General features: G+C 44.2%; 1 long non-coding RNA gene and 1 gene segment (V, D, J or C); one reads left to right on the top strand and one right to left on the bottom strand.

Moving 5' to 3' along the window:
• LOC111753989 (Ig lambda-1 chain V region S43-like) overlaps window positions 1-27,896 on the top strand; it is a 600,738-nt gene that overhangs the window by 531,787 nt on the left and 41,055 nt on the right.
• Window positions 1,016-27,434, bottom strand: LOC134470669 (uncharacterized). Its single transcript, XR_010039713.1, has 5 exons — window positions 27,351-27,434; window positions 24,464-24,617; window positions 23,030-23,287; window positions 6,639-6,737; window positions 1,016-5,632 (listed from the first exon to the last, which is right to left on the bottom strand). It is a non-coding gene; the product is annotated as an uncharacterized LOC134470669 (long non-coding RNA).

Raw genomic sequence — 27,896 nt, 5'->3', positions numbered from 1 at the left:
CGACGGAATGACTGGAACGAATGAGCCAGCGTGGCATGGAATGGGCTGGAGGAGGAGCTGAAACTGTGACCCACAGAATTGGAACGCAATGTGAGAGCGAAAAGAAAAAAAGCTGTTTAAAATCTAAAGCAGATTTATGTGAATCTCTTACTGTCTGGTCTCATTTTAATCTCAGCGGCGGGGGATGGGTTGGAGCGCACGGAAAATGAAGCTGGCAGTGCGGTGGGGGGAGAGGAAGCGCACGCTGGGAAACAAAGAGACGCTGGCTGCACAATTGGGGGTCTAAAAGGCTGCAAGGGAAGAGCTGTTATCTCTTTAAGTGTGGGGAGGGGGAGGGACCCTGGAAGAGACAAAGGGACAGGGAAGCTGGCGGGAAAGGTGCACATTCCCGAAGCAATGGTAAAAAGCTTTAAAGTGAGGGTCTCTCAGTGTGGGCTGTCCAGAGGACATCAGCTTGCCTAGAAAGCCCCAAAAGCTCTGGAAAAACGTGAGGGCCTAGGTTTGGGCTGTCTAAAAGACGTGAAAGGATCATGAACCCACGCAAAGAGGGGAGAAAATCCACGTGAGCCTGGCTCAGTGGCTGTCTCTGGGGAGTTACTCACCTGAGGTAAATTGGTGGGTGTTGGTTGAGAAGCAGCAGTCAAGCTTAGAATTTGTGAGTGTAGAAGTGAGGAATCTTGAACAGCAAGGGACTCGAAACTGGGAAACAGCCCCAGGAGTCTCTCACCTGCTGTTGAGTCACGGCCCCATCTGAAAGAACTTAAAGCAAACGGGGCAGCGGTGAGTGGAGGCGGCTGGCAAGAGATGGAACGCGTCTTGGCAGGAGGAAAAGTGCAGAATCAGGCTAGGATGTTATCGGTTCGTGAATTGGTGGGGGACCTAATTGGGTGTGTGTCCCAAGAGTCAATTGCCTGCCGATTGAGTCACAGGGCACCATCTGATAGGTCTGATAAAACTGAAGAGATAAGAAGTATAAAATATAAGTAACCTTTATTTCGGGAATGCGGGGAGAGACACCTCCAACCCCCTGGGGCGTGGCATCTCCACCCCAGGGCCGGCAATCTCTCTCTGGAACACATGGAGTGAGGCACATAAGTAGCCTCGGCCTGGGGTGGAACCTAGAGGGTATTAGGGATGCACAGGTAGCCCACTGGTCTTAGTTTGGTGCCAGAGGTTGGTTTCTAAGGGTGGGGGTATAGGGTTACAGGTGAATCTCTAGGGGTGGGGGAGGCAGGAGCACCCTAATTCTGGCTGAGGCTTTTTTTGGCTACAGTGTCCAGTCTGGGCCAGCAACCCTTTCAAATAGATTACATATTGTTATCTTAGAAATAGTTGTTCAAGTTACAAAATTAAAGCATATAAAGTGGACTTTCAAACAGTGAAACTGCAAATAGTTTTGTTTAATGATCCAACAAAACTCAGTAATATGGTTCTCTGTCTTATACACTTAAATATATATGCGGTTATATTCTTTAGAGCAATTTCTTTTCCTTTCTTTTGTACAATGACAATTACACATTTTGGGTTTTATTACTCCCACAGTTCTTATTCCTTTTTTTTTGAAGAGAGTAAAACCAAATACGACATAACAGAACAGAGTCAGTCAAATCAAAAGGATGGACATAATAGATAATGTAAAAACAAAATGCTAGGTGATCAACAATGGTTACCATACTGCCTCTTGCTATCTTAAAAAGAATTGCCTATATCATCAGTTATAATAAAATTGAACAAAACAGTAAAGAATAAAACCAAAACATCGGAGACATTACAGGACTTTAAAAGAAGATAATAGTCAACCGGAATCGGCATCATAATGAATCTTATTGTTTTTACAGTTGTTGCCTATACTTTCAAACTTGGTACTAGCAAGCAAAGCAGAATAGAGGAAAATCAGTCAAGCAAGATGGTGAGGGCTATACAGGGTTTCAAGTCAAGTGAATAGGAAATCAAAGTGGGTTACTATAATAATATATCCTGCTTTTTTATTTTTCCCTTAATTAAAAAGAAAAAAATAAAAAGTAAATAATTAAAAAAGGAGACTGAGATAAAAGAGGGCATAACAACAAAACAGCACAGGTCAAAGCATAACCATTTAAGCAAAATAGTGTTTCACCACAAGACATTCTGACATAAAAGTAGTTACCATAGCATCTCTTTCCTTGAAATCTTTGAGCATAACTTCGTATACTATAGCACCAAACATATCAAGACAATGTAAAACCATTCGAGAGAATGACAGTATTACAGGTTATTTAGAACCAACCAGCAGAAAATGAACAGTGGTTTCTGTATAATCTCCTTGTCTATAAAAGCTTTTGCTTATATTATCACATATAATAAAATCCAATAATATACAACCTGTTAAGACCAATGGAGACAGAAGAATAAATGCTTGATGGGACTTCAAAGCAAGATGATACTAAATCAGCACTAGCCATTATGGTGTCTTGTTTTCTCCAAAATAGCTGTTCCTACCATCCAATCTTCTCTGCCTCATTTCTGATGAGCAATTTTTCTATCGTTTGTTGTCAGTTTGTCTTCTTCATTTCGCTTTCTGCTCCATTCATTGTGGCCTCTCTGCCACTGTTTCTGAAGTCTTGGTATTTTCCTTTTTTAGAATATCCTGCAGTATTCTCTGTAGAGTTGAATTGGTGGTTGCAAATTCCCCTAGTTCCTCTTTATCCTGGAAGCACCTTGTTTTTCCATCGATTTCTAGGGATAGTTGTGCAGGATATATCAATCTTGGCTGGAGGTTGTTATCTTTCAAAGCTTGAATTATTTCCCCCCACGCTCTTCGTGATTTGATGGTTTGTGCCAAGAAGTCTTCTGTAATTCTAATGGGTGTTCCCTTGTGAGTGATCTGTTTCTTGTCTCTGATGGCTTTTAGTATTCTGTTCTATTAGATTTCTGGAATTTTGATTATTATATGCCTGGGTGTAGCTCTGTTTGGGTTGTAGGAGGCTGGGGTCCTGTATGCCTCATACATCCGAGTATCTTTACCTTTTGCTAAATTAGGGAAATTCTCTTGGATTATGCCTGTGAATAGCTTTTGTAGTCCATTTGTGTGTGTCCCTACTTCTTCTTTTATGTTCTTAATTCTTAGGTTGTAGATCCTCTTATCATCTTCTAGTGTTTGTATTATTGCTGTTTATTTTCTTGTTATTTTTAAGAAGTTTTCCATTTCATGCTCCCATATTATAAGTCTGCCCTCCAATTCAGATAATCTATCCTTAGTTTCTTTCAAGCTGTTATGCCAGCTTTTGATAGAGTTTTTAGTTTCCTGGTAATTCTTTGAACCTGCTTCATGTATTCTATGTTTTCTCTATTTTATCTATCCAACAATTCTCCCCTTTTTTTCTGTTCTTCCATTCCACCATCTATTTTTTCTTGGGTGGTGCGTAGCATTTCTCTAACTATTTTCCTTATCTCTTGCTTTATTTCATTAAATACTTCATTTTTGAACTCGTCTATGAGGCTCTGGAGATATCGCTTTATGTCTATTGGTGCCATGTCTGATATTGCATGTTTTCTGTCTTCCTTTGCATTTCCCTTTCCTGGATCAGTGTTCTCAGGATTGGGGATTGAGGACCCTTTCTTGTTGCTTCCTCTTCCCATACTTTTTGTTCCTTCCATACAAGTGAATGTAGAAGGCCCAATTTTTTTCTCTTTTTTCAATTATAGTTTGTTTGAATTGCACCGGCTAGGTGTTCCCACCCACTGCAGTGTACTAGGGAGACACAGACCTGGGAAGCCTCTGCTGGGACCACCCCACCAGGTCAACCTACTGAAGGCTTCACTGCTAGGGTGCACCTCCAGGCGCTGGGACCTGTGTTAGACTCACCTACTGGGTCTAAGTCAGTGGCATCACACAGGCCAGGCTCTCCCCACCAATCCTGCTTGACAGAGGAATATGTGACTGAAGTCACTGCAGTGCCCCATCCCAGCAAGTCTGCCTGGTCCCACTATGTCCTTTGCTGGAGCCTCCTACTCTATGAAAGGGTCCCTGTTCCACCTCACTCACCGCAAGTCAGTGTAGGGCTCCCTGCTAGTTCTGCTCTCAACTCCATTTGCAGATTCCCGCTCTCAGAGCTTTCATGCACCTCTCTCCCTGCACTGCAGATTTGGACACAGCAGTGGCAGCAGGAAATTCAGATCGTGGCTTCCAGTGGCGCAGGTTCTAGCTTCTGTGCTGAGATTTTATCTGTTCCTGTTATAGCACCAGGATTGGATTTCCAGTTGGTTTCTCTTAGCTTAGTTCATTCCTGGGTCGGCAGGGTGTATCTCCCCTTGCTTAGGACTCCTCGTACCGCACCATTCCTGGATTCTAAGCGGGATATCTCAAAGAGCCTCCATAGCTGCTGCTATCTATCCATCATGTTCTTCCCAGCATAGTTATTTAAAAAAAAAAAAAAAAAAGAAAGAGGGACTTCTGGGAGAACATGGAAGAAATAATGGTTAATTATGCAAATTAAAACCTGAGCACCAGTTTTTAACACTGAGAAATGAGTTTCATCCATTCATTTATGCTACTAAGAATGTAAATTTCAGACTGGCATTGGCACATGCCTGCCATCCCAGCATTTGGAAAGTGGAGGCTAGAGGATTGCCATGAATTCAAAGCCAGTCTGAGCTATGCGTAAGTTTAAGGCCAGCAGAGCTATACAGTGAGTCCCTGTTTCAAAAAAAGAAAAGAAAAAATAAATTTTACAAATCAGCTAACTCATGGATTGGAACTCCAAGCAAACTTTAAAAGTACTCATGAAATGTATGGCTAACTTGTTTATTAATCTTCACACGAGCAGTGGATTCTCCCATTTTTTGCATGGCCACAGTAAGATTTTACTATCTGTAGGCTTAGTGAGGACCAAAAGTAGGGGCTGGTACCTGCCCTGGACACTATAGACAGCACCTCCTTCAGTACAACTCGCAGATCACAGAGCCTTGTGCTTGCAGGAAAGATGGCCAAGACAGTGAGCCCTGCCAAGGTACAGACAGAGGCGAAATTCTGGGGCTTCTCCAAGGTGGCCTGGATCCCTCTCCACTTCCTTTCTTCACTGTCTGCAAAGAGGACATGTACAGATTCTTAAACTAGGCCTGGTGCCCATTGAAGCCTGTGCCTGGCCCTGACTCTGAACTCAGCACAGAAGATGCTGCCATCAAGGGACCTCTGAACATGAGACCCTTACCCAGTCTTCTGGACCTGCAGGCTGCAGTTTTCCTTAGTCTACAGTACCCCAGCAGACATGGTCTTAATACACGTATCATCTACGAGCTTAGGAGCTAGAGGAGCAGATGCAGGAAAATCAGCAGCAGCCAGACCACCTTTGCACAGCACAGCAGCCTCCTCAGTTCCCACAAGTTCTCCATGGTAACTAGACACAACCCCTGGACTCTACTACCTGCAGGCTGATCTGAACTCCTAGTGATGACCACACCATGACAGGGACACATGAGACAGAAGTCCAGCTGTCTTGCCTGACTATCAAACACCCTCCTCTTCATCCCAGTCACATTGTGCCTCCAAAGAAGCCAGGATGAATACTTATGACAAGTAGGTCGCTTTTCTGGACCTGGGAGCATTATCTCAGTTCCCAGTAACTGAAGTCTCTCTGGGCTTCACCTTTACCTGCTGTGAAGCACAGACACCTATACGCATCTATCTTAGGAAACAATGTTTTCAGAACTAAACCTTTTAAACTCATGAAAGGGACCTTTTAAGTAAAAACACATTCAATGCAGTGTCAGTGAGAGGAAGCTCAGGACCTAGAGTCTTCTATTTTTCCTCTGCAGTAAGCCAGGGGAACAATCACATCAAGGATCAAGTTTTCTCTGTGGTTGGAACATGCACCCCAGGTCTGGATAAGCAAATGTTACCAGGCTTTATCAAAAGAGCACAGGAGACTGAAGTAGAAATTGTCCTCTGTGAGCTATGAGGTACTTGATTAAATAATAATGGCAGTGACAAAAGTGACAGGGATGAGAAGGTAAGGGCACTGCTGGGCACTTAGTGACAGAGCACACTGACCCAGCAGCTGCTTACACTGCAGGAGATCAGCACCAGTCCTGGCTTAAACACCCAGGAGCCCAGCTCCACGGTGTCACAGCCATTTCTCTGAAGGTTTCTATTCTGCAGAAGAGCTCTAGAGGCAACTCTCCTTTCTCTGAAAAGAACAAAAGTCCTAGGGAATAACATCTAGTTCTGAGACAAAGTTACAAGCACTGAACCTCTCCTACCTCTCTGCACATTGCAGTCACTAGTTTCTGATTCTGGCTAGAGTAAGGGGCAAAGCCCACATAGTGAGGCTGGACTCCCTGCCCATCATCAGGTGACGGGGGCTTTGGAATTATCTGGAGGGCAGATGCTCCTTCCCTGAGGCAACTTCACCTGAAATCTGTGGCAGAGGTACAACCAGAAAGCCAAGAGAGGAGCTGGGGCTGCCCAGTAGGGTCCTACAAGGAAGCCAAACCTGGGGGTGAACAGGTTTCCAAGGGTGAGTTATCAGATTGAAAGTCAACAGACAGGAAACCCTATCCTATGCTCTGTAGTGATCTTGCTCTGTAGTGATCTAAGAATTAAAACTCATGCAGTGTCACCCCAGACACTGAAAGGTGCCTGGGCTGAGTAACAGCCTTACCTGGGAAATGTACTGGAGAAGTCTGGTGCCAAGTATGATCCCAGGTGGCTTCTGCAGAGCTACCAGTTTCCAGGGAGACAACTCCAAGGTTCAGTTGCTCTAGGAGGTAGTATAGAGTGAGATGCAGGGCTCCCAGAGCCTGTGTGCTTCATCCAGCACGAGTGCATGGGCCTTATGCCCACTCTTGTGTTACTCTCCAGCCGAGGTCCTGGGGTTTGTCCTTCTGACCTAGGCACTTCCAGAGACTCTTCCCACTCCTCACTAGCCTCTTCTCCCACCTACGGATAGATGTGCTCTCAGGCTGCAGCACCTCCACTCAGGTGCAGGCTCAGCCTGGTGAGGGGGCGCTCAGGGCAATATACCTGAACAAGGCCTCCATAGCCTTTTTATAAGATTACACGGTGACGTCAACTCTCACCTGCATCAGATCACAGCTCTGACCAAGGAGCTGTCCTTGATTCAAACATAGGATCTTCCTTGCTAAAACGTCTACTGACCACACACTCTTCAAAACTCAAACAAGGGAAACTGTGACCCTGGGAATCATCACAGAAAACATAAGATCCAATGTGTATTCTCAGTGGTGTCTGGTCTCTTGTACTCTTAACAAGACAATGTGAGGCTCGCCTCCCTGGTAAGCAGCCGTGGCTCAAGCAAGCAGCAGGTGACCCAGGGAGAGAACCAGCCAGCCAGCGTCTCTCAACATCCATAGCTTGTTGGAACTTAGGGCACTGGGCAACAAAGGAACCCACTCACCTCCCTGGTAAGCAGCTATGAGCCTATTTGCATGCAAGCTAAAAATCAAACATCCCATACCTCCTCCCATCCCCTATTAGCAAATGGGAGCCAGAAATCTAAACATCTCTTGGGAGGATGATCCTATGCAATATAGCAAATAGAGGAGATTTCCTTCTACCATCTTTTGAAGGTAAATATTATCACTGTTTCGCTTTGTTCTGATTAATTGTATTGCTCTATTCAATATTCTGTTTTGACAGGTTTTATAGTGTTCTGTATTTGGTTTGATTTTGCTATACCTGATTGAAAGGACAACTATTGTGACCGTAATGAGACATACTGTGGTACCTGTTACTATTACCCCAGTATCCTGTTTTGAAGTTCTGTACCAGTTTCACTGCATTTTCTCGATTGGTTTTGTTCTGTTGTGTTATACTACCTTCAAAATAAAAAAAGAGAAAAACCAAGATTATGTGAAAAACTGATCCCAAATTTAAAAGAAAAGAACTCTCAATGCCAGTTTCTACTGCCAGAAGGAGGATGTCACAGAAGGGGACAAATATGTGTGAAATGAGACTAGAAGTAATGATGAATGTTTTTTAAGAAGCAAATGTCATACATGAAATTCTTCAATAAGTATCCTGACACACTACCAATGAAATGGGAGGATGGGTAAAAGTATACCTGGGGAATCAAGAAATAAAAAAGAGGAAGATAGTCGAGGGTCACGGTACATTTCTGCTGAGTTAGAAGTAGTCACTGGTCTCTCAGCAGGGACCAGCCCAGTCCAGTGCTGCAATCCTAGAAGCTCAATAGCCCTGCTGACCTGAGCCCAGGACACACCACAGGCCAGGATGTTTGAGATAGTAGTCATGGGATCAAGCCCTAGAACATGACTATGGTCAGAAGCCTTGGAGGTTAAAGCTAGTTTTCTAAACCAAGAAGTAACTAGAGAAAGCTGGCCTCTACCCTTACTGATAAGAATATCCCAAATACCTCCCAAGGTATACTTTTACCCCATCCTCCCCTTTCATTGGTAGTGTATCAGGATACTTATTGAAGAATTTCATATATGAAATTTGCTTTTTAAATTCCTCCCAATGAGGAATCTCAGAAGGCAGAGTAAATTTTCACAATCACAAAACACTCACTTCCCCATGAAAGGGTTGTTGGCCCAGATGGGACACTGTAGCCAGAAAAAGCCTCAGCCAGAATCAGGGAGCTCCTGTCTCCCATGCCCCTAGAGATTTACCTGTAACCCTATACTCCCCCACCCTTCAGAATCTGCCCCTGGCGCCAAACGTGTGCCAATGAAATACCTGTGCATCTCTAATGGCCCTAGGGCACTGCCCTAAGCTTAGGCTAGTTATATTCCCCCACCCACGTGTGCGCAAGAGAGATCGCCAGACTTCAGCGACAGGGATGTCAGTCATCTCTCTCCATGTTCTCAGAATAAAGGACTCTTTTTGTTTTATACCTTTCATCTTTTGGAAATAATCCTATCATTTGGTGCCATGACTCCATCAGCAGGTGATTGACTCCTGGGACACACATACCCAGTTGGGTCCCCAGCCGATTCATGAACCGGTAACATCCTGGCTTAATTCTGCGCTTTTTCTTCTGCCAAGACACATTTCACTTGTCGCCGGCCACCTCCACGCACCACCAAACAGATTGATTTCAGGTGAGCACGCTCCGGGAAACTCATGGCACTGGACCAGGCCCCAGTGGACTGTTCTCATCCGTTTGCGTGGGTCTCTAGCATCTTCATGTCCCTAGGACAGCCCTGAGCAGGGCTTTTTTCTGGGCTAGCCTGTGTCCACACTAAAATCTCTCACGTTCTTTGGGTTCTGATAGCCCAAAGCAGAGATTTTTGGACCGCCCACACTGAAAAAAATCCCTCACTTCCTTGCAAGCCTCATGCTTTCACCGGCAAAACTGCTACTGACCTTGTGCAAACTCCACTCATAAATTTCTCAGTGACAACTAGAATATATGAGTTTTTGGAACCTTAGCCCCGCTGTGTGGTGCCACAGAATCAGTGACGGCTTATTCTCTGGGCCACAGGTTTTTTCTTGCCTAAATCATGGGAAATATACTTCCTCACTCCCAAAAACACCGTTACAATGCTTAATTTCCAATTTATGGACTTTAAAAATTAGAAGTACCATAAAACTAAATTATTAACTTTTTACTGCCAGGAAGTTTGGCCTCCGTAACCACTCCGCAGCAAGCGTTGGCCCAGGGAAGGAACATTTGATGTTTCCATTCTGCAAACACTGTATGATTTTTGCCAAGCCAGTGACAGGGTGATAAAGCTGCCATACATCGAGGCATTCCTGGTTCTGAGAACACGCCCCTCTCTCATTAAGTACTGTAATCCCACGCAAATACTCCTAGCTAGCTTTCCTACGACCCAATCTGTTTCATCCTGTCCCCAGGATATGCTTGACAATGTTCCTCCGATTTTCTCTTGGCCTCCAAGGCCCCCAGCATATCCCCAAATTGATTCCTCATCCTTATCTTGCTCCCACTGCCGTCCCCTTACCCCGCTCCTGGTCCCTCTGCACCAAAATTACCTCTCACTGTGTGATCCTCTCTCCCTCCCCCTTCCGCCATACAGGCCTCTCCCAGCAGCTCTGCTCTGCCCTCTGACACCTTCTCGCCACTTGCCCACCACACTAGGTCACATTCATTGTACCCTTTCGGCAAGCAGCATGATTTTTCCAGCTTGCGCCAGGGTGCCACCATGTTCAGGCAGTTGCCATGGCGATGGGGTGCTGCCATGTTCAGAGGGATCAAGTGGCAACAGGGCTCTGCCTTATTCAGTCAGTTACCATGGTGACAGGTTGTGGTCTCACGGTCTATGGGTGCCCCCTTGTGGCTCCTCTTGTGAACAGCAACAGCCACCTTGTGGTCCACATGAAGATGCTGCCTGTGTTTCCTCGTCCTAGGGTGAGCAGCAGCCGATCTGTAGCCGCTCTTCAGATAATTACTCACACACATCTACCAGGCGGATAGCTGCCCAATGGCACTCTCCTCCACATTCTTCTCCTCAGGCTCTGCTACCACTTTGAGAATAAGTTGGCCCCGAGGGGCTGGTCAATATCCATGTGCCATTTTCCCTTTCTGATCTGCCTCAGATTACCCATAAATTAGGTAGCTTCTCTGTTGACCCACAAAATTATATCAGGCAATTTGAATTTATCACTAATTGTTATGATTTACATTTTACAGATGTTTATGTGATTTTAAATACCACCCTTAGCTCGCAAGAGCGAAATCAGCTGTGGCAGGCAGCTCAAGAAGAAGCTGATTGCAGGCACAGGGAAAACACCACTGACAATGAACCTGGGCCTGTAGCTGTGCCAGATCAAGATCCTAACTGGAACTATCAAAATGGACAAGGTTCAACAAAATTACATAAGATGACTGAGTATCTGATTGTGGGCCTTAATAAGATCACTCCCAAGCACACTAATTATAACAAGCTTTTAGAACAGGTCCAGGAGGCTAACAAAAACCCGGCTGTGTTTTTAAATTGGCTTCAGGAAACCTTAATTAAATATACTAATGTAAACCCAGACTCTCATGAAGGGATGATTGTTGTTAACTCTTATTTTATTTCACAGTCTGCTCCTTATATTCATGCAAAATTACAAAAGGTTGAACATGGCCCTCAAACTCCACAAGGGGATCTAGTAGCCTTCCGTATCTTCAACAATAGAGATAAGATTCAAAAAGAGGAAAAGCAAGCTCAAAAATTAAAGTTTGCTAAGTATCAGTCTGACCTCTTAGCAGCAGGAGTCAGAGTTCCCAAGACAAAAAATCCACAAGATGTGGCTACCAGAATCCTGCCTGGACCATGCTTCAAGTGCAGCAAACAAGGACATTGGGCAAAAGACTGCCCTAACACTGGCATTCCTCCTGGGCCCTGCCCATACTGCAACGTTAAAGGGCATTGGAAGAGCAATTGTCCTAAATGACAGCAAGCGACTAGGCCATCCACTAATCCCTCACCCTCACAGGAGACTTCATCAATGCCACATTCATCGCTCACTGACCTGCTCAGACTTGCTGTGGAAGACTGATGGGGCTTGGGGCTCAGAACCCCCACTCAGGTAACCTTGTCAGAGCCCCAACTCTCACTGGAGGTCTCAGGCAAAATAATATCTCTGCTTGTGGATACGGGGGCAACTTATAGTGTACTTCCTGAATTTTCAGGACCCTATAGTAAGTCTTTAATTTCTGTTGTGGGCATTGACGACCAGCCGAATCAACCTTTGCAGACTGGGCCTATCCCAGTTAGATTTCAGACTTTTCTTAACCATATCTTCCTAATAATCCCAACATGTCCCACACCCCTTTTAGGGAGAGACCTTCTTCAAAAGCTTAATTTTTCCTTCACTTTCTCTCTCCCCACAGCCCTAATCCTCCAAACAGCCTCACAATGCAAAGCCATTCCCCCCTCTTCCACCTTCTCTGGTTGACCCCATAGTTTGGGACACATCCAATCCCACTCTGGCTACACATGCCACGCCTGTTTTAATCTGTCTCAAGGATCCCTCAATTTTTCCCTGCGTTCCCCAATACCCCATAGCTCCCCAACATTTAAGGGGACTTAAGCCAATAATTAAGTGGCTTTTAGACAATGGTTTTCTTAAAGCTACCAGTTCACCCCACAATACTCCCATTCTCCCGGTACTCAAGCCTGATGGGTCCTATTGCCTGGTACAGGACCTTAGGGTAATTAACAGTGCTGTTACCCAGACTCACCCAGTGGTGCCAAATCCTTATACCATGCTCTCTCATATCCATCCCTCCACCACTCATTTTACAGTTATAGATCTTGAAGATGCCTTCTTCACTATCCCCCTACACCCTGATTGCCAGAACCTCTTTGTGTTCACATGGACTGACCCAGACACTCTCAGGTCTCAACAACTTACTTGGACAATGCTCCGCCAGGTGTTCAGAGATAGTCCCCACTTCTTCACTCAGGCTCTCCCTACTGACCTCACAGAACTTGGTCTCAAACCTAGTGTTCTTCTTCAATATATAAACGACCTCCTATTATGTTCTCCATCCCATGTGTTAGCCATACATATGTCAGTCTTCTTAATTTCCTTGCTAGTCGTGGATACAGGGTGTCTCCTGCTAAAGCCCAGATAGCCTCCCCAAAAGTCAAATACCTACATCTCGCTCTCACCCCCACCACTCGCTCCATCACCTCAGATCGTAAGGCAATTCTTCGTGATCTCCAGGTGCCCACAGCTAAACAGCAGGTTACATCTTTCCTAGGTTTAGCTAATTTGTTTCATCTCTGGATTCCTAACTGTGCAGCCCTAGCTCAACACCTCTAGGAGGCCGCTAAGGGTCCCTTATCAGAACCCCTGAACCGTACTAGGCCCATACATGCCTCCTTTCAAAAATTAAAATAGGCTCTCCTAAAAGCTCCAGCTCTTACCCTTCCTGATCCCACCCAATCTTTCATCCTATACACTACTTGTCAGAGCCACAATGCTATAGGTGTACTAGGACACAAAAAGGGACCTTCTTTTCAAGCAGTAGCTTACTTGTCAAAACAGTTAGATCACAAAGTAAAAGGATGGGCTCCTTGTCTCTGAGCTCTTGCAGCTGCAGCCCTCTTGACACAGGAAGCTTAAAAGTTTACATTAGGGCAATCTATTACAGTACACTCACCTCATCACCTACGTGACCTTATCTCACATAAGGTGCTCCCTGCCCTAATGACCCCTTCTTGCCTTCAACAGGTACACTTAGCTCTCTCTCAAGACCCTTCCATCTCTATTGCAACTAGTGGTCCTCTTGATATAGCCACCTTACCTCCCACCTCGGAGGGCCATCCTCACCATGACTTTATTGAGTTTTTACAGATGACTCCCACCCCTTTCCCTCACATCAGTAGCACACCTCTCTCCTTGGCCTTTGACACATGGTTCAGAAATGGCAGTTCAACAAACACACACAACCAAAACAAGGCAGGATACGCAATAGCTAACCAGTCAAAAGTTATAGAGGCAAATCCACTGCCACCTGGAACCTCTTCCCAGAGGGCAGAACTTATTGCCCTTTCAAGGGCCCTTACACTAGCAAAAGACAAGATTATAAATATATACACTGACTCAAAGTATACATTTAGCATTTTACACTCTCATGCCTCTATCTGGTAAGAACGGGGTTTTATTTCCACTCAGGGAACCCCCATCATTAATGCTCCCCTTATCCTTAAACTTCTAGAGGCAGCCCAACTTCCAAAGCAGGCAGCAGTTATTCATTGCAGAGGCCACCAAAACTCTACAGATCCTATTGCTCAAGGCAATGCCTTTGCAGATTCACAAGCCAAGTTAGCTGCACAAGGGCCCTGCCCTTCTCATCTTCTCCCGTTAGTCCCAAACAGTCTACCTCAGTCCAATTATTCACCAGAGTAGTTACAGCTACTTCATAAACCAGGTTACACACAAAATATTCAGGGATGGATTTTTCAGGGATCTAAACTTGTTCTCCCACATCAACAGGCCTTAGACATCATCACTGACTAACAGAAGTGTTTTCATATAGGATCACAGGCCCTATCCAAACTCGTAGCCCCAATAGTCACATACCCTTCTCTAAATGATATCATTCTTAAGATTACTCACACCTGTGATCTCTGTGCCAGGACCTCTCCTCAGGGGCGCATGGCACCCCCTTCGTTTCCTACCCATCAGTTTCGGGGACATACCCCTGGTCAGGACTGACAGATAGGTTTTATACACATGCCCCGCCACAAGACTCTCAAATATCTTCTCACCTTTGTTTGTACCTTTTCAGGATATATAGAAGCCTTTCCCACAACCAGGGAAACTGCTGATGTAATTACCAAAATCATATTACAAGAAATCATTCCAAGATGTACCTACCTCAGAGTATTCAGTCAGATAATGGTCCCACCTTTATTTCTCAGATCACTCAACAGGTATCCTCGAGCTTACACATCACCTGGCACCTACACATCACATACCATCCACAATCCTCAGGAAAAGTAGAAAAGGCAAATGGCCTCATAAAGACACACCTTACAAAACTCACTTTAGAACTACACCAACCTTGGCCTCAACTTTTGCCCTTAGTCTTAGCCAAGCTCAGGGCACTTCCCAGGGCTCCTACTTTCTTAAGTCTTTTTGAACTTATGTATGGCAGGCCATTCTTACTCCACAATCTTCTTACTCCCCAAAATCTCCCTCCCCTTGCTGACTATGTCCCAGCCCTCTCCTTCCTCCAACACCTGTTGAGATAACATGCTGATCTCTGCCTTCCACAACCCTCTGGAGAAAACAAACCAGATCCTCCCATATCCGCAAGAGATCTAATTTATCTCAAATGTTCTAAATCCACAGGACTACAACCAAGGTGGAGTGGCCCTTACCTGGTCTACTTGGCTACCCCTACAGAGGTCAAAGTTGCTAGACTCCCATCCTGGTTTCACATCACTCAGGGTAAGAGGTGCCCTCCCAGCACCAAATCTGATCATTCTGATCATCTCTTCTTCTGTCGCCCACCCGTCTCCATCTCACAAAGGCCTCAGAGCCACAGTTAACAGGCTAAGTCATGCTTTGTTATCTACTTTGGTTCTTAATTCCTTACATTCTATTAATGATCATTTTTACAGCAGGACTCTTGACAGTCTTTCCTAAAGACTCCCACATCATGCGTAAGATCATCTTCATAATGTTCTATATGATAACAGTTGCAGTTCTTTCTACCCTCAGCTGTCTGATTAAACGTGACATCCCTGAAAGCCTAAGCCCTTACATTCCCTATACTGGTACAGTCACTGCCTTCCCTGCTCCCCCTATTTTTTCCAGCTCAAATCCTGGACTGGAGACAAGTTTTACACACCTACCCTCCTAACTTTTATGCTTTCAGATGGGAGAGTAATCACCTCTCATAATTTCACTCCTTCTAACCTCACACTTATTTTTCAGAATTCTACCTCACCATGATAATGATCCTACCTCAACGTCATCCTGATAGAATAACATGTCTAAATCAAAGGCACCTTTCTCTCTACCTCACCTGAGTCCTTAAATATGACAGTGCCATGTCTCCTCATAACATCCTGTCTCTTTGTTTTTCCAGTCTGACATACATGCATTCACCAGTGAAGTTGTCCTGGCTAAAACACCTGGCGTCAGCATCTACCTGGGCATCAACCGTCATCCCGTCGACTCCCCTAGGCTCTAGTACAGGGCCCCTGCCAGCAGTAAGTAATTAAAGAGAGAAATCTTCACCCCTTTTCATAATAATCATAAGATGGGATATGAAAGGATTGCTGGCCCAGACTGGACACTGTAGCCAGAAAAAACCTCCGCCAGAATCAGGGAACTTCTGTCTCCCATGCCCCTAGAGATTTACCTGTAACGCTATATGCCCCCAACCTTCGGAATCTGCCCCTGGCGCCAAATGTGTGCCAATGTAATACCTGTGCATCTCTAATGGCCTTAGGGCACTGCCCTAAGCTTAGGCTACTTATATTCCCCCACACCACGTGTCCATGAGAGAGATCGCCAGACTTCAGTGGCTGAGGTGCCAGTCATCTCTCTCCATGTTTTCAGAATAAAGGCCTCTTTTTGTTTTATACTTCTCATCTTTTGGAAATAATCCTATCACCCCAAAGGTCCTGAGAGGGAATAAGAAAGGTCTAGGGGAGCCTGGCTGTTCTGTGAGAATCAGAAGACAGAACTCTGGGACATCTTCACCATGGCCTGGACCCACCTCCTTCTCCCCCTCTTCATTCTCTGCACAGTTGACATATCTAGGCTTTCTCATTAAGTTCAGTCTCTGCAGGACACTGAGATGGCCCTGCCCCAAACTCTGAGTTGGCACCAAGCATAGCCTTTGGATGGACCCATGGGATGGACACATCACCCCGAGGTCCACCCTCCTCCTCTCCTATCCTGCAGGACGTATGCTCTATGTACTACACAGCTGCCCTCAATGTCAATGGCTATGGATCAGACAGCCATCATCACCTGCTTTAGAGAAAACCTCTCCAAATATTATATTTACACATACCAGCAGAAGTCAAGCCACACCTTTATTGAGAATGCATAATGACAGTAACCAGCCTTCAGAGATCCCTGGCCAATATTCTGGCTCCAACTCAGGGAACATAGCCCTGACTTTCGACAGTACCCAGGCAGAAGAATAGGCTATTACCATAAAATGTGGGATAATGTGTAGGGAGCAGAGCGACCGCCCCGCTGCTGCCTCTCCGCCTCTCCCTCATACGGGCATATAATGTGCCTACATTAACCGTAATCCTCTCCTGCTCATGTCACGTACACGGACGTGACGATGACCCATCAGAGATTACCCCATAGCCTCTTCCTGTCCCACCGGCCTGCCCCTGCCTTATAAAAGCAGTGACCACTTTGTCAATAAATGAGGCTTGATTGGACTTTCTTGACTTGTCTCTGTCTTTCTGTCTCCTACCCTGCACCTGTCAATCCCCGTTTCTTCACCAGAAAACTGCCCTGCAGATCTGGATTGATCTGCGGGCCAGGTCAATAATGGTGGCAAAGCTCACAGACCCAAGCAGATGGGGAAGTGAGACACAACTACTTTTCAGTCTTTGTCATACTCTTCGTCTCTTTTCAGGACATGGCAGTGGCTCCATGCATCAGGACCCATTAGTGCTCCACTACCACAATTTTTGTCTCTCATCTCCTTACAATGTATTGGTCTTGTCTTGAGTACAATATATTGGTCTTAGTCTCAGTTCCAAGAGCAGGTGCTTCCTCAGGAGATGCACCAAAGACTACACTGAATTTAGTCTACAGTCTTTCAGGTAGACATTACAGGAAAGCATCCAGCAAAGTAGAGAGCACTGACTGGTGATTAATCTTGACCAACAACGGAAAATGTGGTGGTCAAAGATTTTCCATTTTTATGGTTTGTGTTGCAAACACTGGACTCTGTAGTAGCAGTGTGAAAGCACCATGAACAATTTAAGAGTAGGTGAAGCTGTGTGCAATATAACTTCATAAATGCAATGACAAGCAACAGCGAGCTGGCCCTGACTTTATATTTTACTTTTTTACTGGGGGCACTCTTTGAGTCTTCTATCAGCTGTGGATTCTATGTTAGAAAACTAACCAGAACCTAGAGATCGGGGTCACAATGGGTATTGGGAAAGCAGCCCTCAAATATTTCTCATATTTCTGAGGTTTTAAGTTCCATAGAATCCATGCTGGCTCCGTACCTACTAGATACAAGGACACCGAGCCCTCCCTACTGCTCTCTTTAGATTCAAACTCAAGATACTTAGTTGGAATTTTCTTAGTAAATGTATCCATCTTGCTTATGATCATTATGCACATTCACATGGCCCGTTAACTCAGAGAGCTCAGTTATCATGGTTATTATCAAGAGTTCATTTGTGATTATCTACTACTTCACCAGAAGCAACTGCTGGCTTGCTGGGACAGGGTGGCATGATTTGGGACTCCATCTCCACAGACTGTCTACTAGTGAAACCAGAGAGATCCTGAAAGTGAACTATTTTTCTTTTTCTTGCTTGTTTGTTTTTCTTTTCTCTTTCTCCCTCAGTGTTCATATATGAGTGTGAAAGTGGTTCTTAATCTCTTTATGGGTGTGGATCTGTTCTATTTTTCTATCTCTTCCATCTCTCTTTTCCCTCAGGCTTCTGCACCCACTTTCCCAAATGGACGAGATCCCTCTTTGTCCTCCAACCTTACTTCTAATCTCTTTCTCTTCTTCCACTTCTCTATTTTCTCCTTAATCCATTTTTAAATTTTAACACCAAGGACAAAATTAACACATTACAGACTTATATATTGCATATAATTATCTAGTTTGTTTTACATTTTGTTCTATAATCAGGAATCTAGTTCACATGGTTAAAAGTTGCAAATTAAGGATTAGTTCAGTTTGTTATTTTATAAGCTGTGTTTGATACTACAGACAAAATTGACATAATTGTTCTAAACGGCTGTTGGTTGTGATAATTCATGACTGAGACTAACTAAGGGTCATGGAAAATACAGTGTGTGGCACAGTGACAAGGACCATGGACTGGACAAAACGAGCAACAACTTCTCATCTCCAACAAACCAAAGAGGTAAAATCTTCCAATATATTCAAAACCCAAAAGCCAGCTACACCTGGAAGATACCACAGGGAATTAATCATCACCTGCTGGCCCTAAATACTACCAACAAAGCAACTCACCATAGCTTGCTGTTCCCCTCAATTAAATATATACACATACATTTCTTCCAACTGACTTCAGGGCTTTGGCTGGGTGAATTAACCCAGTCAAGGACACTTTTTAACTCTGCTTGCTTCTAGATTTCTCAATACAAGGAGTCTTCTATCCAGTTTGCAATTGAGTTTTCTGCAACATCTGGTGCGTTGACCAGGAAGACATCTTACTGGCCATTTGAGACACTGGTGTAGGCCTGCTGGCCACTGTGGGGCCCAACCCCGATCTATAAACGAGACAGCATGCCTTCTGAACTTTTCTCAGAGTCTCCTCAGCAGTCAAATGAGGCGACTCAAGGTAATCAGAACACAACCAGAGCTGGTCCTTGGATAAGGTAGGGCTACCCCAGCTTATGTCCTGCAGTTGGCCTATTTACCTGCTTGTTAACTGCCCTCATTGTGGGCAAAGGAGGAAGTGATCATCCCTTAGTATCTGTCTGACTCCTGTTTCTGATCCAGTTCTTGTTTAGTCAGAGAAGTCAGCTGCAACTGCTGTTCCAGTTAGACGTGCCCCTGGCATTGGGGATGGGAATGTATTAATCTCTGTGTGCCCGTGCATGCGGATGTGAACCGAGTAAGAGCACCCAATGAAAGCCATGGACTGGTCTGCATGTGCACCAAGACTGGGAAGCACTGGTTGTGGTGCTTGCATGGGCAGTCACCTGCAGTACTGTGGTGACAACATATGACATATTGGAGACTTTGTGTTCTCTTTAGTTAGGTTACACCTAAGTCCCCACAAGGGGCGCAATCAGACAGGCAGCTGAATGGTCACTGCTCTGGCAGTGGCTTCTATCTGTTGTTTGTGACTCCATTCAGTGATGCCTTACACACACCAGAGGGATTTAGAATGGGCACCAACCAGAGTAAGCCTACTGTGTTAGACTACATGATAGAAAATTTCAACAAAGACTTTTTGGCAGGCTGCAAAGCAGTTCCTTACTTACTGAGAGAACCACCGGCTGCATTTATACCCTACTTGACCACCAGAGGGAACCCTGAACTTGGAAATCATTCATTGAGTCGGGCAAAATGATTGATCCTGCACAGAAAGGCCACCCTGATCAATTGATTGATTCATGGGTGGAACTAAGTAAAAATCCCCTGCCATGGCTCCAGGCTTGTGCTTTCCAGGAAAAGACAACTCTTGGTTATTAAAGATGCTCAGCAAAATAAAAAAGCCCCAAAGACTAAAACCAAAAAGGTTTATCCTAAGCTGCCTGATGACCCTGGTGATGACTTCTCTCCTCTATACATGGGAGGCCACACAAATTTGCAAGACCCTCCACCACCACTTCCCTGGAGGCAGCTACCACCTGCACAGCCTGATTCTACTGCTCCATCCCTGCTGATCACCACCTACTCCTGAGGAGGTACCTGAACTGAACCCTGCTAGTCACTGTCTCTGCTCATCACATCTCCAGGTGCCTGGGGAGACCCAATCAACCACTTGCATACTGCTACCAGCCTTGTAGTTCTAATGATCTTCTCAATCAGAAATATCATACCCCACCATGCACTCAGATAAGCCCCACGTCATGGTTGAGCTCTTGACCTTGATCTTCTAGACACATCAACTAATTTGGGAAGACTGCCAACAAATTCTCTTGATCCTTTTTCCACTAAGGAGTGAGCTCGTATTTTAGAGCACAGACAAACTTGGCTAAGCATTAAAGTTCCAAAGGCTGTTGTTAACTCAGAGGTGCAGATGAACACCACCTTCCCTGCTAACCTGGCAGATTGGGACTTTAACACTGAAGACAGTAGTACAGCTTTGACTAGCTATCAAGATGTACTTCTGATGGGAATAAAAGCAGAGAGGGAAGCCCGTCAACATGTCAAAGATAGATATGTTATCTAAGAGCCAAATGAAAGCCCTATGAGACTATGTGAGGCTTATCAGACTTACACCCCATTTAATCCTAAGGCTCCTGAGCATCCCCAAATGATGAATTCAGTTTTTGTATCATAGTGTGCCTATGAAGGAAATTCAAAAGATTGAAAATTTCTCAGGCATGAATATTACTAAACTACTCCAAATAACTCAAAATGCTTTTATAAACCAAGAGAGGGAAGAAAAGAGAGAACATCAGACTGTTTTCTTTGCTAAAAGTCATCAGACTGTTTTCTTTGCTCCTCTTTCAGAAAAAACACTTCCAGAAGGGTTACAATCTGGTCAACAGTGGTACTGAAACCAAGGCAACAAGACTTCACTGGGTTCCCAGCTCCAAACAGGCAGCCGTCTCTATGTGCTGGCCCCAAACCAATGTGTCAGATGCAAGCAATTCAGACACTGGAAAGACAAATGTCTCCACCACCTGAAAGACCAGTCTTTGGTTTGTTTGTGACTCGATTCAAGGATGCATGACATATATTATAGGGAATTAGAATGCCACAACATTGAACTTGGTACCACTATCTGAATCCCTGCTCTTGCTTGATGGCACTGATTAGGAAAGACTGGGTTCTACCAGATTAGGCCTCCAGGAGCCTCCGGTCACAATGAAAGTCAGGGGAAAATCAATGATTTTTATGGCAAACAGCAGGGCCAAGTATTCGGTTGCCACTCAACCTGTTGCCCCTTTGACTTCTCATCAAATCCAAGTAATGGGGGCTACTGGCACATCTGCTATGAAAGGGTTTTCCCAAAGCAGGTCCTGTGAGCTTGGAGGACATCTTATCGAACATGAATTTTTATACATTCCTGAATGTTCTGTTCCTTGCTGGGCTGAAATCTCCTGTCAAAATTGAGAATGACAATCTCCTTTGCTCTCAGTCAACCTGCCACCCTCACCCTTGAGCCACTAACCTTGGGTTGATATTACCTTTAACTGTGCCCTGAGAAGACTAGTGGCGACTCTATCAAACAGAAATGACTGAACACTATAATCCTGAGTTCTAAAAACTATTTCCAGAAGTTTGGGGTGGAAAACTCACCCCAGGAGTTCTTAACTATCCCCTTTAATGACTGCACTTAACCAGGAGCTGTTCCCCTTACACTTAATATCTCGTGTCTCTAGAGGCCTGCCTTGGGATTCAGCCCCACATCTCCAAGCTAAAACAAGCTGGGATTTTAGTACACTGCCAGTCACCCTGGAACACTGCTGCTGCCAGGTAAAAGCCCAATGGGGACTATCAGCTGTACAAGGATCTCCATGCCATCAATGCAGCCATAGCAACATTACACCAAATGGTCCCAAACCCATATGCTCTTCTGGGCCTGCTTCCCACTGATGTTGCCTAGTTTACCTGCCTGAATTTAAATGACCCTTTCTTCTGCCTGCAAATAGCACCTGTTAGTGATCTTCTTTTTGCCTTTGAATGGGAGGATCCTAACACAGGGCATAAGGGACAACTCAAATGGACACTCTTTCCTCAAGGGCTCAAGAATTCTTCCACGCTGTTTGAGGAAGCTTTGGCAGTTGATCTAGCCAAGCTCCCCTAAAACAGTTTCCACTGTACTCTTCTACAGTATGGCAATTATATATCCTGATCAGAGACCCTAATAAAGAGATCTATTGGAGGGGAACATAAGCCCTCTTCTGTCATTTATGTAACACTAGGTACAAAGTCTCCTGGAAAAAGGTTCCAATCTGCAAGCAGAAAGTTAGATTTGGAAAAGGAGCTCCAACATTTGGGCCCAGAAAGAAAAAAAAAAGGAAGTCATTTGCTCCATCCCATGGCCTGACAACAAATGGACTCAGAGAGTTTTTAGGGGCAGCTGGTTTCTGCTGAATTTGGATACCTGGTTATGCAGAAAAAGCCAGGCCACTTTATGACGTGTTAAAAAACAAACCCACAACTGAAAGAGAAGTAATAAATTGGACTTTAGAAGAGACTGAGGCATTCAAACAGATGGAAAAGAATCTAGCCTCAGCTCCAGCTTTAGGGATTGCAGATATGACTCAGCTCTTCAACTTGTTTGTAGCCAAGGAACAACATGTTGTCTCAGGGGTCCTGACTTAAATGGTGGGACCCTGAGAAAGACCGGTCACCTACTTGTCCAAGACTTTAGACTCTGTATCCAGAGAGTGGCCTCCCTGTTTACAGTTATTGGAGCAAACTGCCATCCTGATTAAAGAGACAGACAAATTAATTTTGGGACAAAGCCTGACTGTCCAAGTGCTGCACACAGTTCTTGAGCTTCTCAACAATCAGGGCTATAGGTGGCTGTTTAACAGCACCCAGCACCAAGGACTGCTTGTCAGGAATCCCCAACTCATCTTCCATCCAGTAAAGACTTTAAAGATTTTAAATCATGCCACCTATTTGCCCATAAATCTTAGGCAACCAGATCATGATTGCTTAATGATTGCTTAATCATGATTGCATTAATGAGCCAGCTCTTCACCAGCCACCCTTACCTCCAGATGGAGCCTTTGGCAGATGGAAGTATCTTTGTTAAAGACGAACAACACTATGCTATTGTAACTGCTGAGGCAGTGCTGTTCGCCAGAACCGTTCCCCAAAATTGGTCAACTCAGTGGACTGAGCTTTGGCATTCATAGAGGCCCTCCACTGAGCAAAAGATAAGCAGGTGAACATTGACACAGATTCCCAGCATGCCTCCACTGTAGTCCATGTCCATGGAATATTGTTCAAGGAATGTGGACTCCTCACCGCTGAAGGAAAACAAATTTAAAATGAAGATGAAATCTCTCAATTTCTGACCATGGTTTGGAAGCCTAAAAAAGGTAACTGTTATCCATTGCAAAGGACTTCAGAAAGTAAATGACATTGTTACTTCTGGAAATCATTTAGTGGATGAGGCTGTTAAACTGACTGCTGAGGCCTCAACTTGGAGAGATCATGATTTGGCCCAGAATTTAGAAACTCAAGAAATTCCAGCAAAAACTGTTCTTAACTTGCACAAAGGCCCTCTCCATTATACTGAAGAAGAAATGGGCAAAACAGGAAGGAGCTAATGGGAGCCCAAATGATGTCTGGGCCCCACCAAACAGTCAGATGATCATTCCAAAAAGTTAGCTTTCACCTGGCGTCACAACATCACCCACAGAGGAAAGTTTGCCATGACCCATTTGCTGGGTTGATATTATTATATCCCCAATTTGTCAGCAATTTGTGCAGCCACTAGCAAAAATTCAAATCTATGCAAGGACTGAGGCCTCAACCGGCCCTTGGCCACTGCCTGGAATTCAACACACAGAACTCTCTCCATTTGAGGATCTCCAAATAAATTTTATTGACTTTAAGCCAGGACTGCAAGTATTTGCTAGTTCTTGTTTGCACTTATTCTGGCACTCCCAACAAGAATTTAAAAGGCCCCTGAGGTACACAGAGTATTGTTAAGAGACATTATTCCCAGATAATGGGCAGACTATTGGCTCTGGGTCCCTCTTTTAGTCCTTTCCTACTGAGCTTTAAGTGTCACTCACAATAATTCTGAACTTAATGCAACTAGTACTGGGGATCACCTGCTCCAGCCACATCCCATAATGGTATGGGGGAAAACTCCCCGCTTTTTAGGTTCCAGTAAAGGCCAGAAAGCTAAGTGTATAGATGTGCTGACTGTCATCGCAGGTTCTCTGGCAGCCCTCCTCGGACTTTGTGATAACAGGTTAAACCAAGTGTTTGATAGCACCAAAAAGAGTCTATGTGCACTTGCTTTTCTGACACCTGACCTCTCTGGTTATTTAAGACAAGAGGGACCTGCATATGCCCATCAGTCATGGCAAAATGTGACCCAGAGATAATGCCCATATTAGCTGGGCTAGCAATAGTAGTGAGTGTGACACTCAGGGCTACAGCTGTAGGTATAAACCAACAGCAGTACTCACCGTTAGGCTCTCAAATTGCTGGAGATTTTTGTCAACATGCAAACCTCAGGAGACACACTGCAGGACCAAACAGACTTCTTGGCTGTAGTTCTCTGAAATCAAAGATTCTGAAGATTCTCCAGATCTCCTGAAAGCCCAGCATGGAGGTACCTCCCTATTTTTAGAGAAGGAATACTATTATTATGCCAACAAGTAAGGAATAATATGGGGAAACTCTTGTCAACTTTGGGAACATCTCAAATATAGGGTTCCAAATCTTATGGAAGGTTCTTCCTGGTGGGGAGCTTTTAATTTCTCCTCTAATGGGCTGGAGCCATTCTGGGACCTGTGATGGCTATTTTGGCAAGTCTCCTTTTATGTCCTTGTGTGATTTATATCCTGACATCTGTTTTATCCAATCTCTTGGAAGCTATACACCATCAACTCTTTATACAAGTTACTTTCTCTTACCAGCTCCTTAGTACTGAAGAGATCAGGGAAACTGAGGATGAAGACTGTCCTCTATAGCAAGATTGGGGGAAATGTAAGGACACAATTATATGATCAGTAAAGATACAGTTATAGAATTTTAAAAAAACCTATGGACATGTTATAGCAAGTTAAAATCAAATAGTAGCCTGTGCCTACACTCCTGCTGCCCGTTATACAAACACCCTGCTAAACTCAGTCAGCCTTGACTGTCTGGGTCCAGCTGCCTTTCTTCTGAAAATGTGCTGGGCCAATTTGACTATTCTCAGTTTGTGTTTCCCTCAGTAAAAATATATATGCATATTATATATTATATTATAAACATATAATATAATATATAATATTATAATATATTATAAACGTATAATATAATAATAATATTATAATATATTATAAATATTATATAATATATATTTGTATAAATACATATTTTTTCCCAACTGACTTCAAGGACTTTGGTTGGAGCATAATAACCCAGTTAAGGACATTTTTTAACTCTGCTTGCTCTGCTTGAACCCCACCTCCAGCCCCAGGATATTCCTATGTTGTGATAAACAATTCCTTTTAAGGAAATGTATTTTGAGTTAGTTTACCTGACAAACATGACTTAATTCAGTCCAGGTAACCAATGTAATGTCTTGTACTTCCTGCTTGTAAACTATATTTAAACTGGACTGAAAGCTGGCTCTTTGCTGGTGATTTGGACACTGCCAGTTGTTCCCCAGCCTTCCAAGATTACAATGAATAAACGTAGCCTTCTAGGTTCCTCCATGCAAAGAGTCTCCATCCAGTCTGCCAATGGTTTTTCTGCAACAAAACTGAAGAGCTAAACTGTGGGTGCACATGTGAATGTGCAGTTTGTGATCTGATCTCCGAGAGAAATAGAAAACAATTTAATTTCCACATCAATGGTACATACTGTGCATCTGCAAGATTCTAAATTTGGTGCAGACATTAAAAATGTTATTGCAGTATGACTGGGTCTCTTAAAATCTATTTTCATATTCTAAGATTCATTCTATAGTGGCAAAGCCAAGTCAATCAGTAAGAACAGACAGAAGCTAGTCACAGTCCACAAGCCCGTTAGGTCCACATGTACTGTCCTCTAAAGGCAGGTTTCTCCTGGTCACCATATTCCTGGAATATTGTCTTTTGTCTTTCTTTATTGCCTGCCATTTCCTCCACAGGTATCTGCAAATCTGATCAGTCTCTGGCACAAAATCAGGAAAAATAGCAAACATGGCTCTCAAGTGTGAGCAAGGGCAGAACCAAACCGTTTCAAAAGGCACATTAGTAGTGACACCAGGCTATTGCATTCCCCACTTCAGGATGAAATCTGACTGTTATTTACCATGATGGATGTGGTAGAGCAGAGGGAAGGCTCAGAATTTATCATGCATGTGACTGTCACATAATGAATGTTTTGTTGTTGCAGGCCACATAGTCAGTTGCAACCCTTCCCTTCTGTCATTGTGACATGAATGCAGTTATCACCAGAAGTTAAATGAAAAGGCATAGGCGGCTTCCATAATACTTTATCCACAAATCCAGGCAGCTGCCATGGCAGCTAACCTTAAAGTGTACAATTGTCGTCTTGGTGCAGAAATGTTCTTTTTAGTTTTCTTCATTTTTCAGTGGTTTGAGATTAGAGAATTCTCTCAGGTCCACAATCTGGAGAAGAGATGGATGTCATCACAGGGCCACTGCCCTTGTGCAAATGTGTGTGTGTGGTGGGGATCAAACCCAGGGTCTCTCACATTCTAGGCAAGCGCTCTTTCACTGAGCTTCATTCACAGTTTCTGCCTAAATAAAAATGTTTCTTAAGTACCAGTTAGAGCCTTTTGACAAATGTAGTGATTATTTTAAATGGTTCAAAACAAAGAGGAATCATTACATTTAGAAAGTGACCTTGAGGGAAGGGCAGTAGACATGAGTTATTAGCAAAGTTTCATTACATGTTTGCAGTAAGTTATTAGCAAAATTCTTCACTGTAGGAAGGATCACAGGGTAGGTGCAAACCACCCTATTGTAGTAGAAGTTTACAAGGAAAGAGAATTAATACAGGATATGTAATTTATAGGATTATTTCATAATAACCACCCAAAGAAAAATGCAAAAGAGTGGAAGAGGTCTATCCATGCACTATAGACCCAGAGAACCCAGCTGAGGACCTGCATACCACAGCAATGTCATGCACAAGTCCAGCTGGAGGCCTAGAGCCCACAACAATGTCTCATGTGAGCTGTACCAAGGATCTGCATTGGAAAGTCCCAAAAATCAGTGGTGAAAGAAAGAAAGTCTGCACCAATGGGATGAAAGATCTGTGCCAGCAGTCTGAGGGATCTGCACTGGAGCCAGGAAGTGAAGTACCAGAGCTCCCCCGAAAAGAACCACACTCATCTTTAGTGACAATGAGTACCTGAGCTCCTCCAATGATGAGTACATATCAGTTCATATCAGGAAATCCAGGCTTCTCCAGGAGAATCAGTAGCACACCATATCCCACTTCCATTTGGCTTTTATGTTACAGACAATGGTTCTCAGGTGGGCCTTCCACCCCAGAACCATGCTGATTCAGTTCAGCTGGATTTTACACGTTAATCGTTCACTAATCCACCACACATCCTGAGGAGAGGCCACCATGAGCATGCAGCACATGCAAGGAGAAGGTTTTATAGAAGAATCAGGCAGACACTTGCTTCTTGTTGAAGACTGAAGAGAATTTCAACAATAGCATGCTGTCACACATACAAGTGCTTTAAGCGATGATGCCATCATTCTGCTGCAACAACCTGCCCCTGCCAGCACATTTAGACATGCCAACTATACCAAACTATTTCCTTCCTCTAGAACATGCTCTCTGGAAGACCTGATCCCAGGCCTCTCCCAGAATTTATTATCTTGTGAAGAAGCGGGTAGCTCAGGGATGAGTGACAGTGAGGATGGTGAGAACTACATGAGCAAC

The sequence above is a fragment of the Cavia porcellus genome, unplaced genomic scaffold, assembly GCF_034190915.1.
Source record: "Cavia porcellus strain 051 isolate PalLab524CR breed Dunkin Hartley unplaced genomic scaffold, mCavPor4.1 scaffold_16, whole genome shotgun sequence".
Taxonomy (NCBI): domain Eukaryota; kingdom Metazoa; phylum Chordata; class Mammalia; order Rodentia; family Caviidae; genus Cavia; species Cavia porcellus.
Note: the sequence above shows the minus strand (reverse complement) of the source record. Positions and strands in the feature narration are given on the sequence as shown.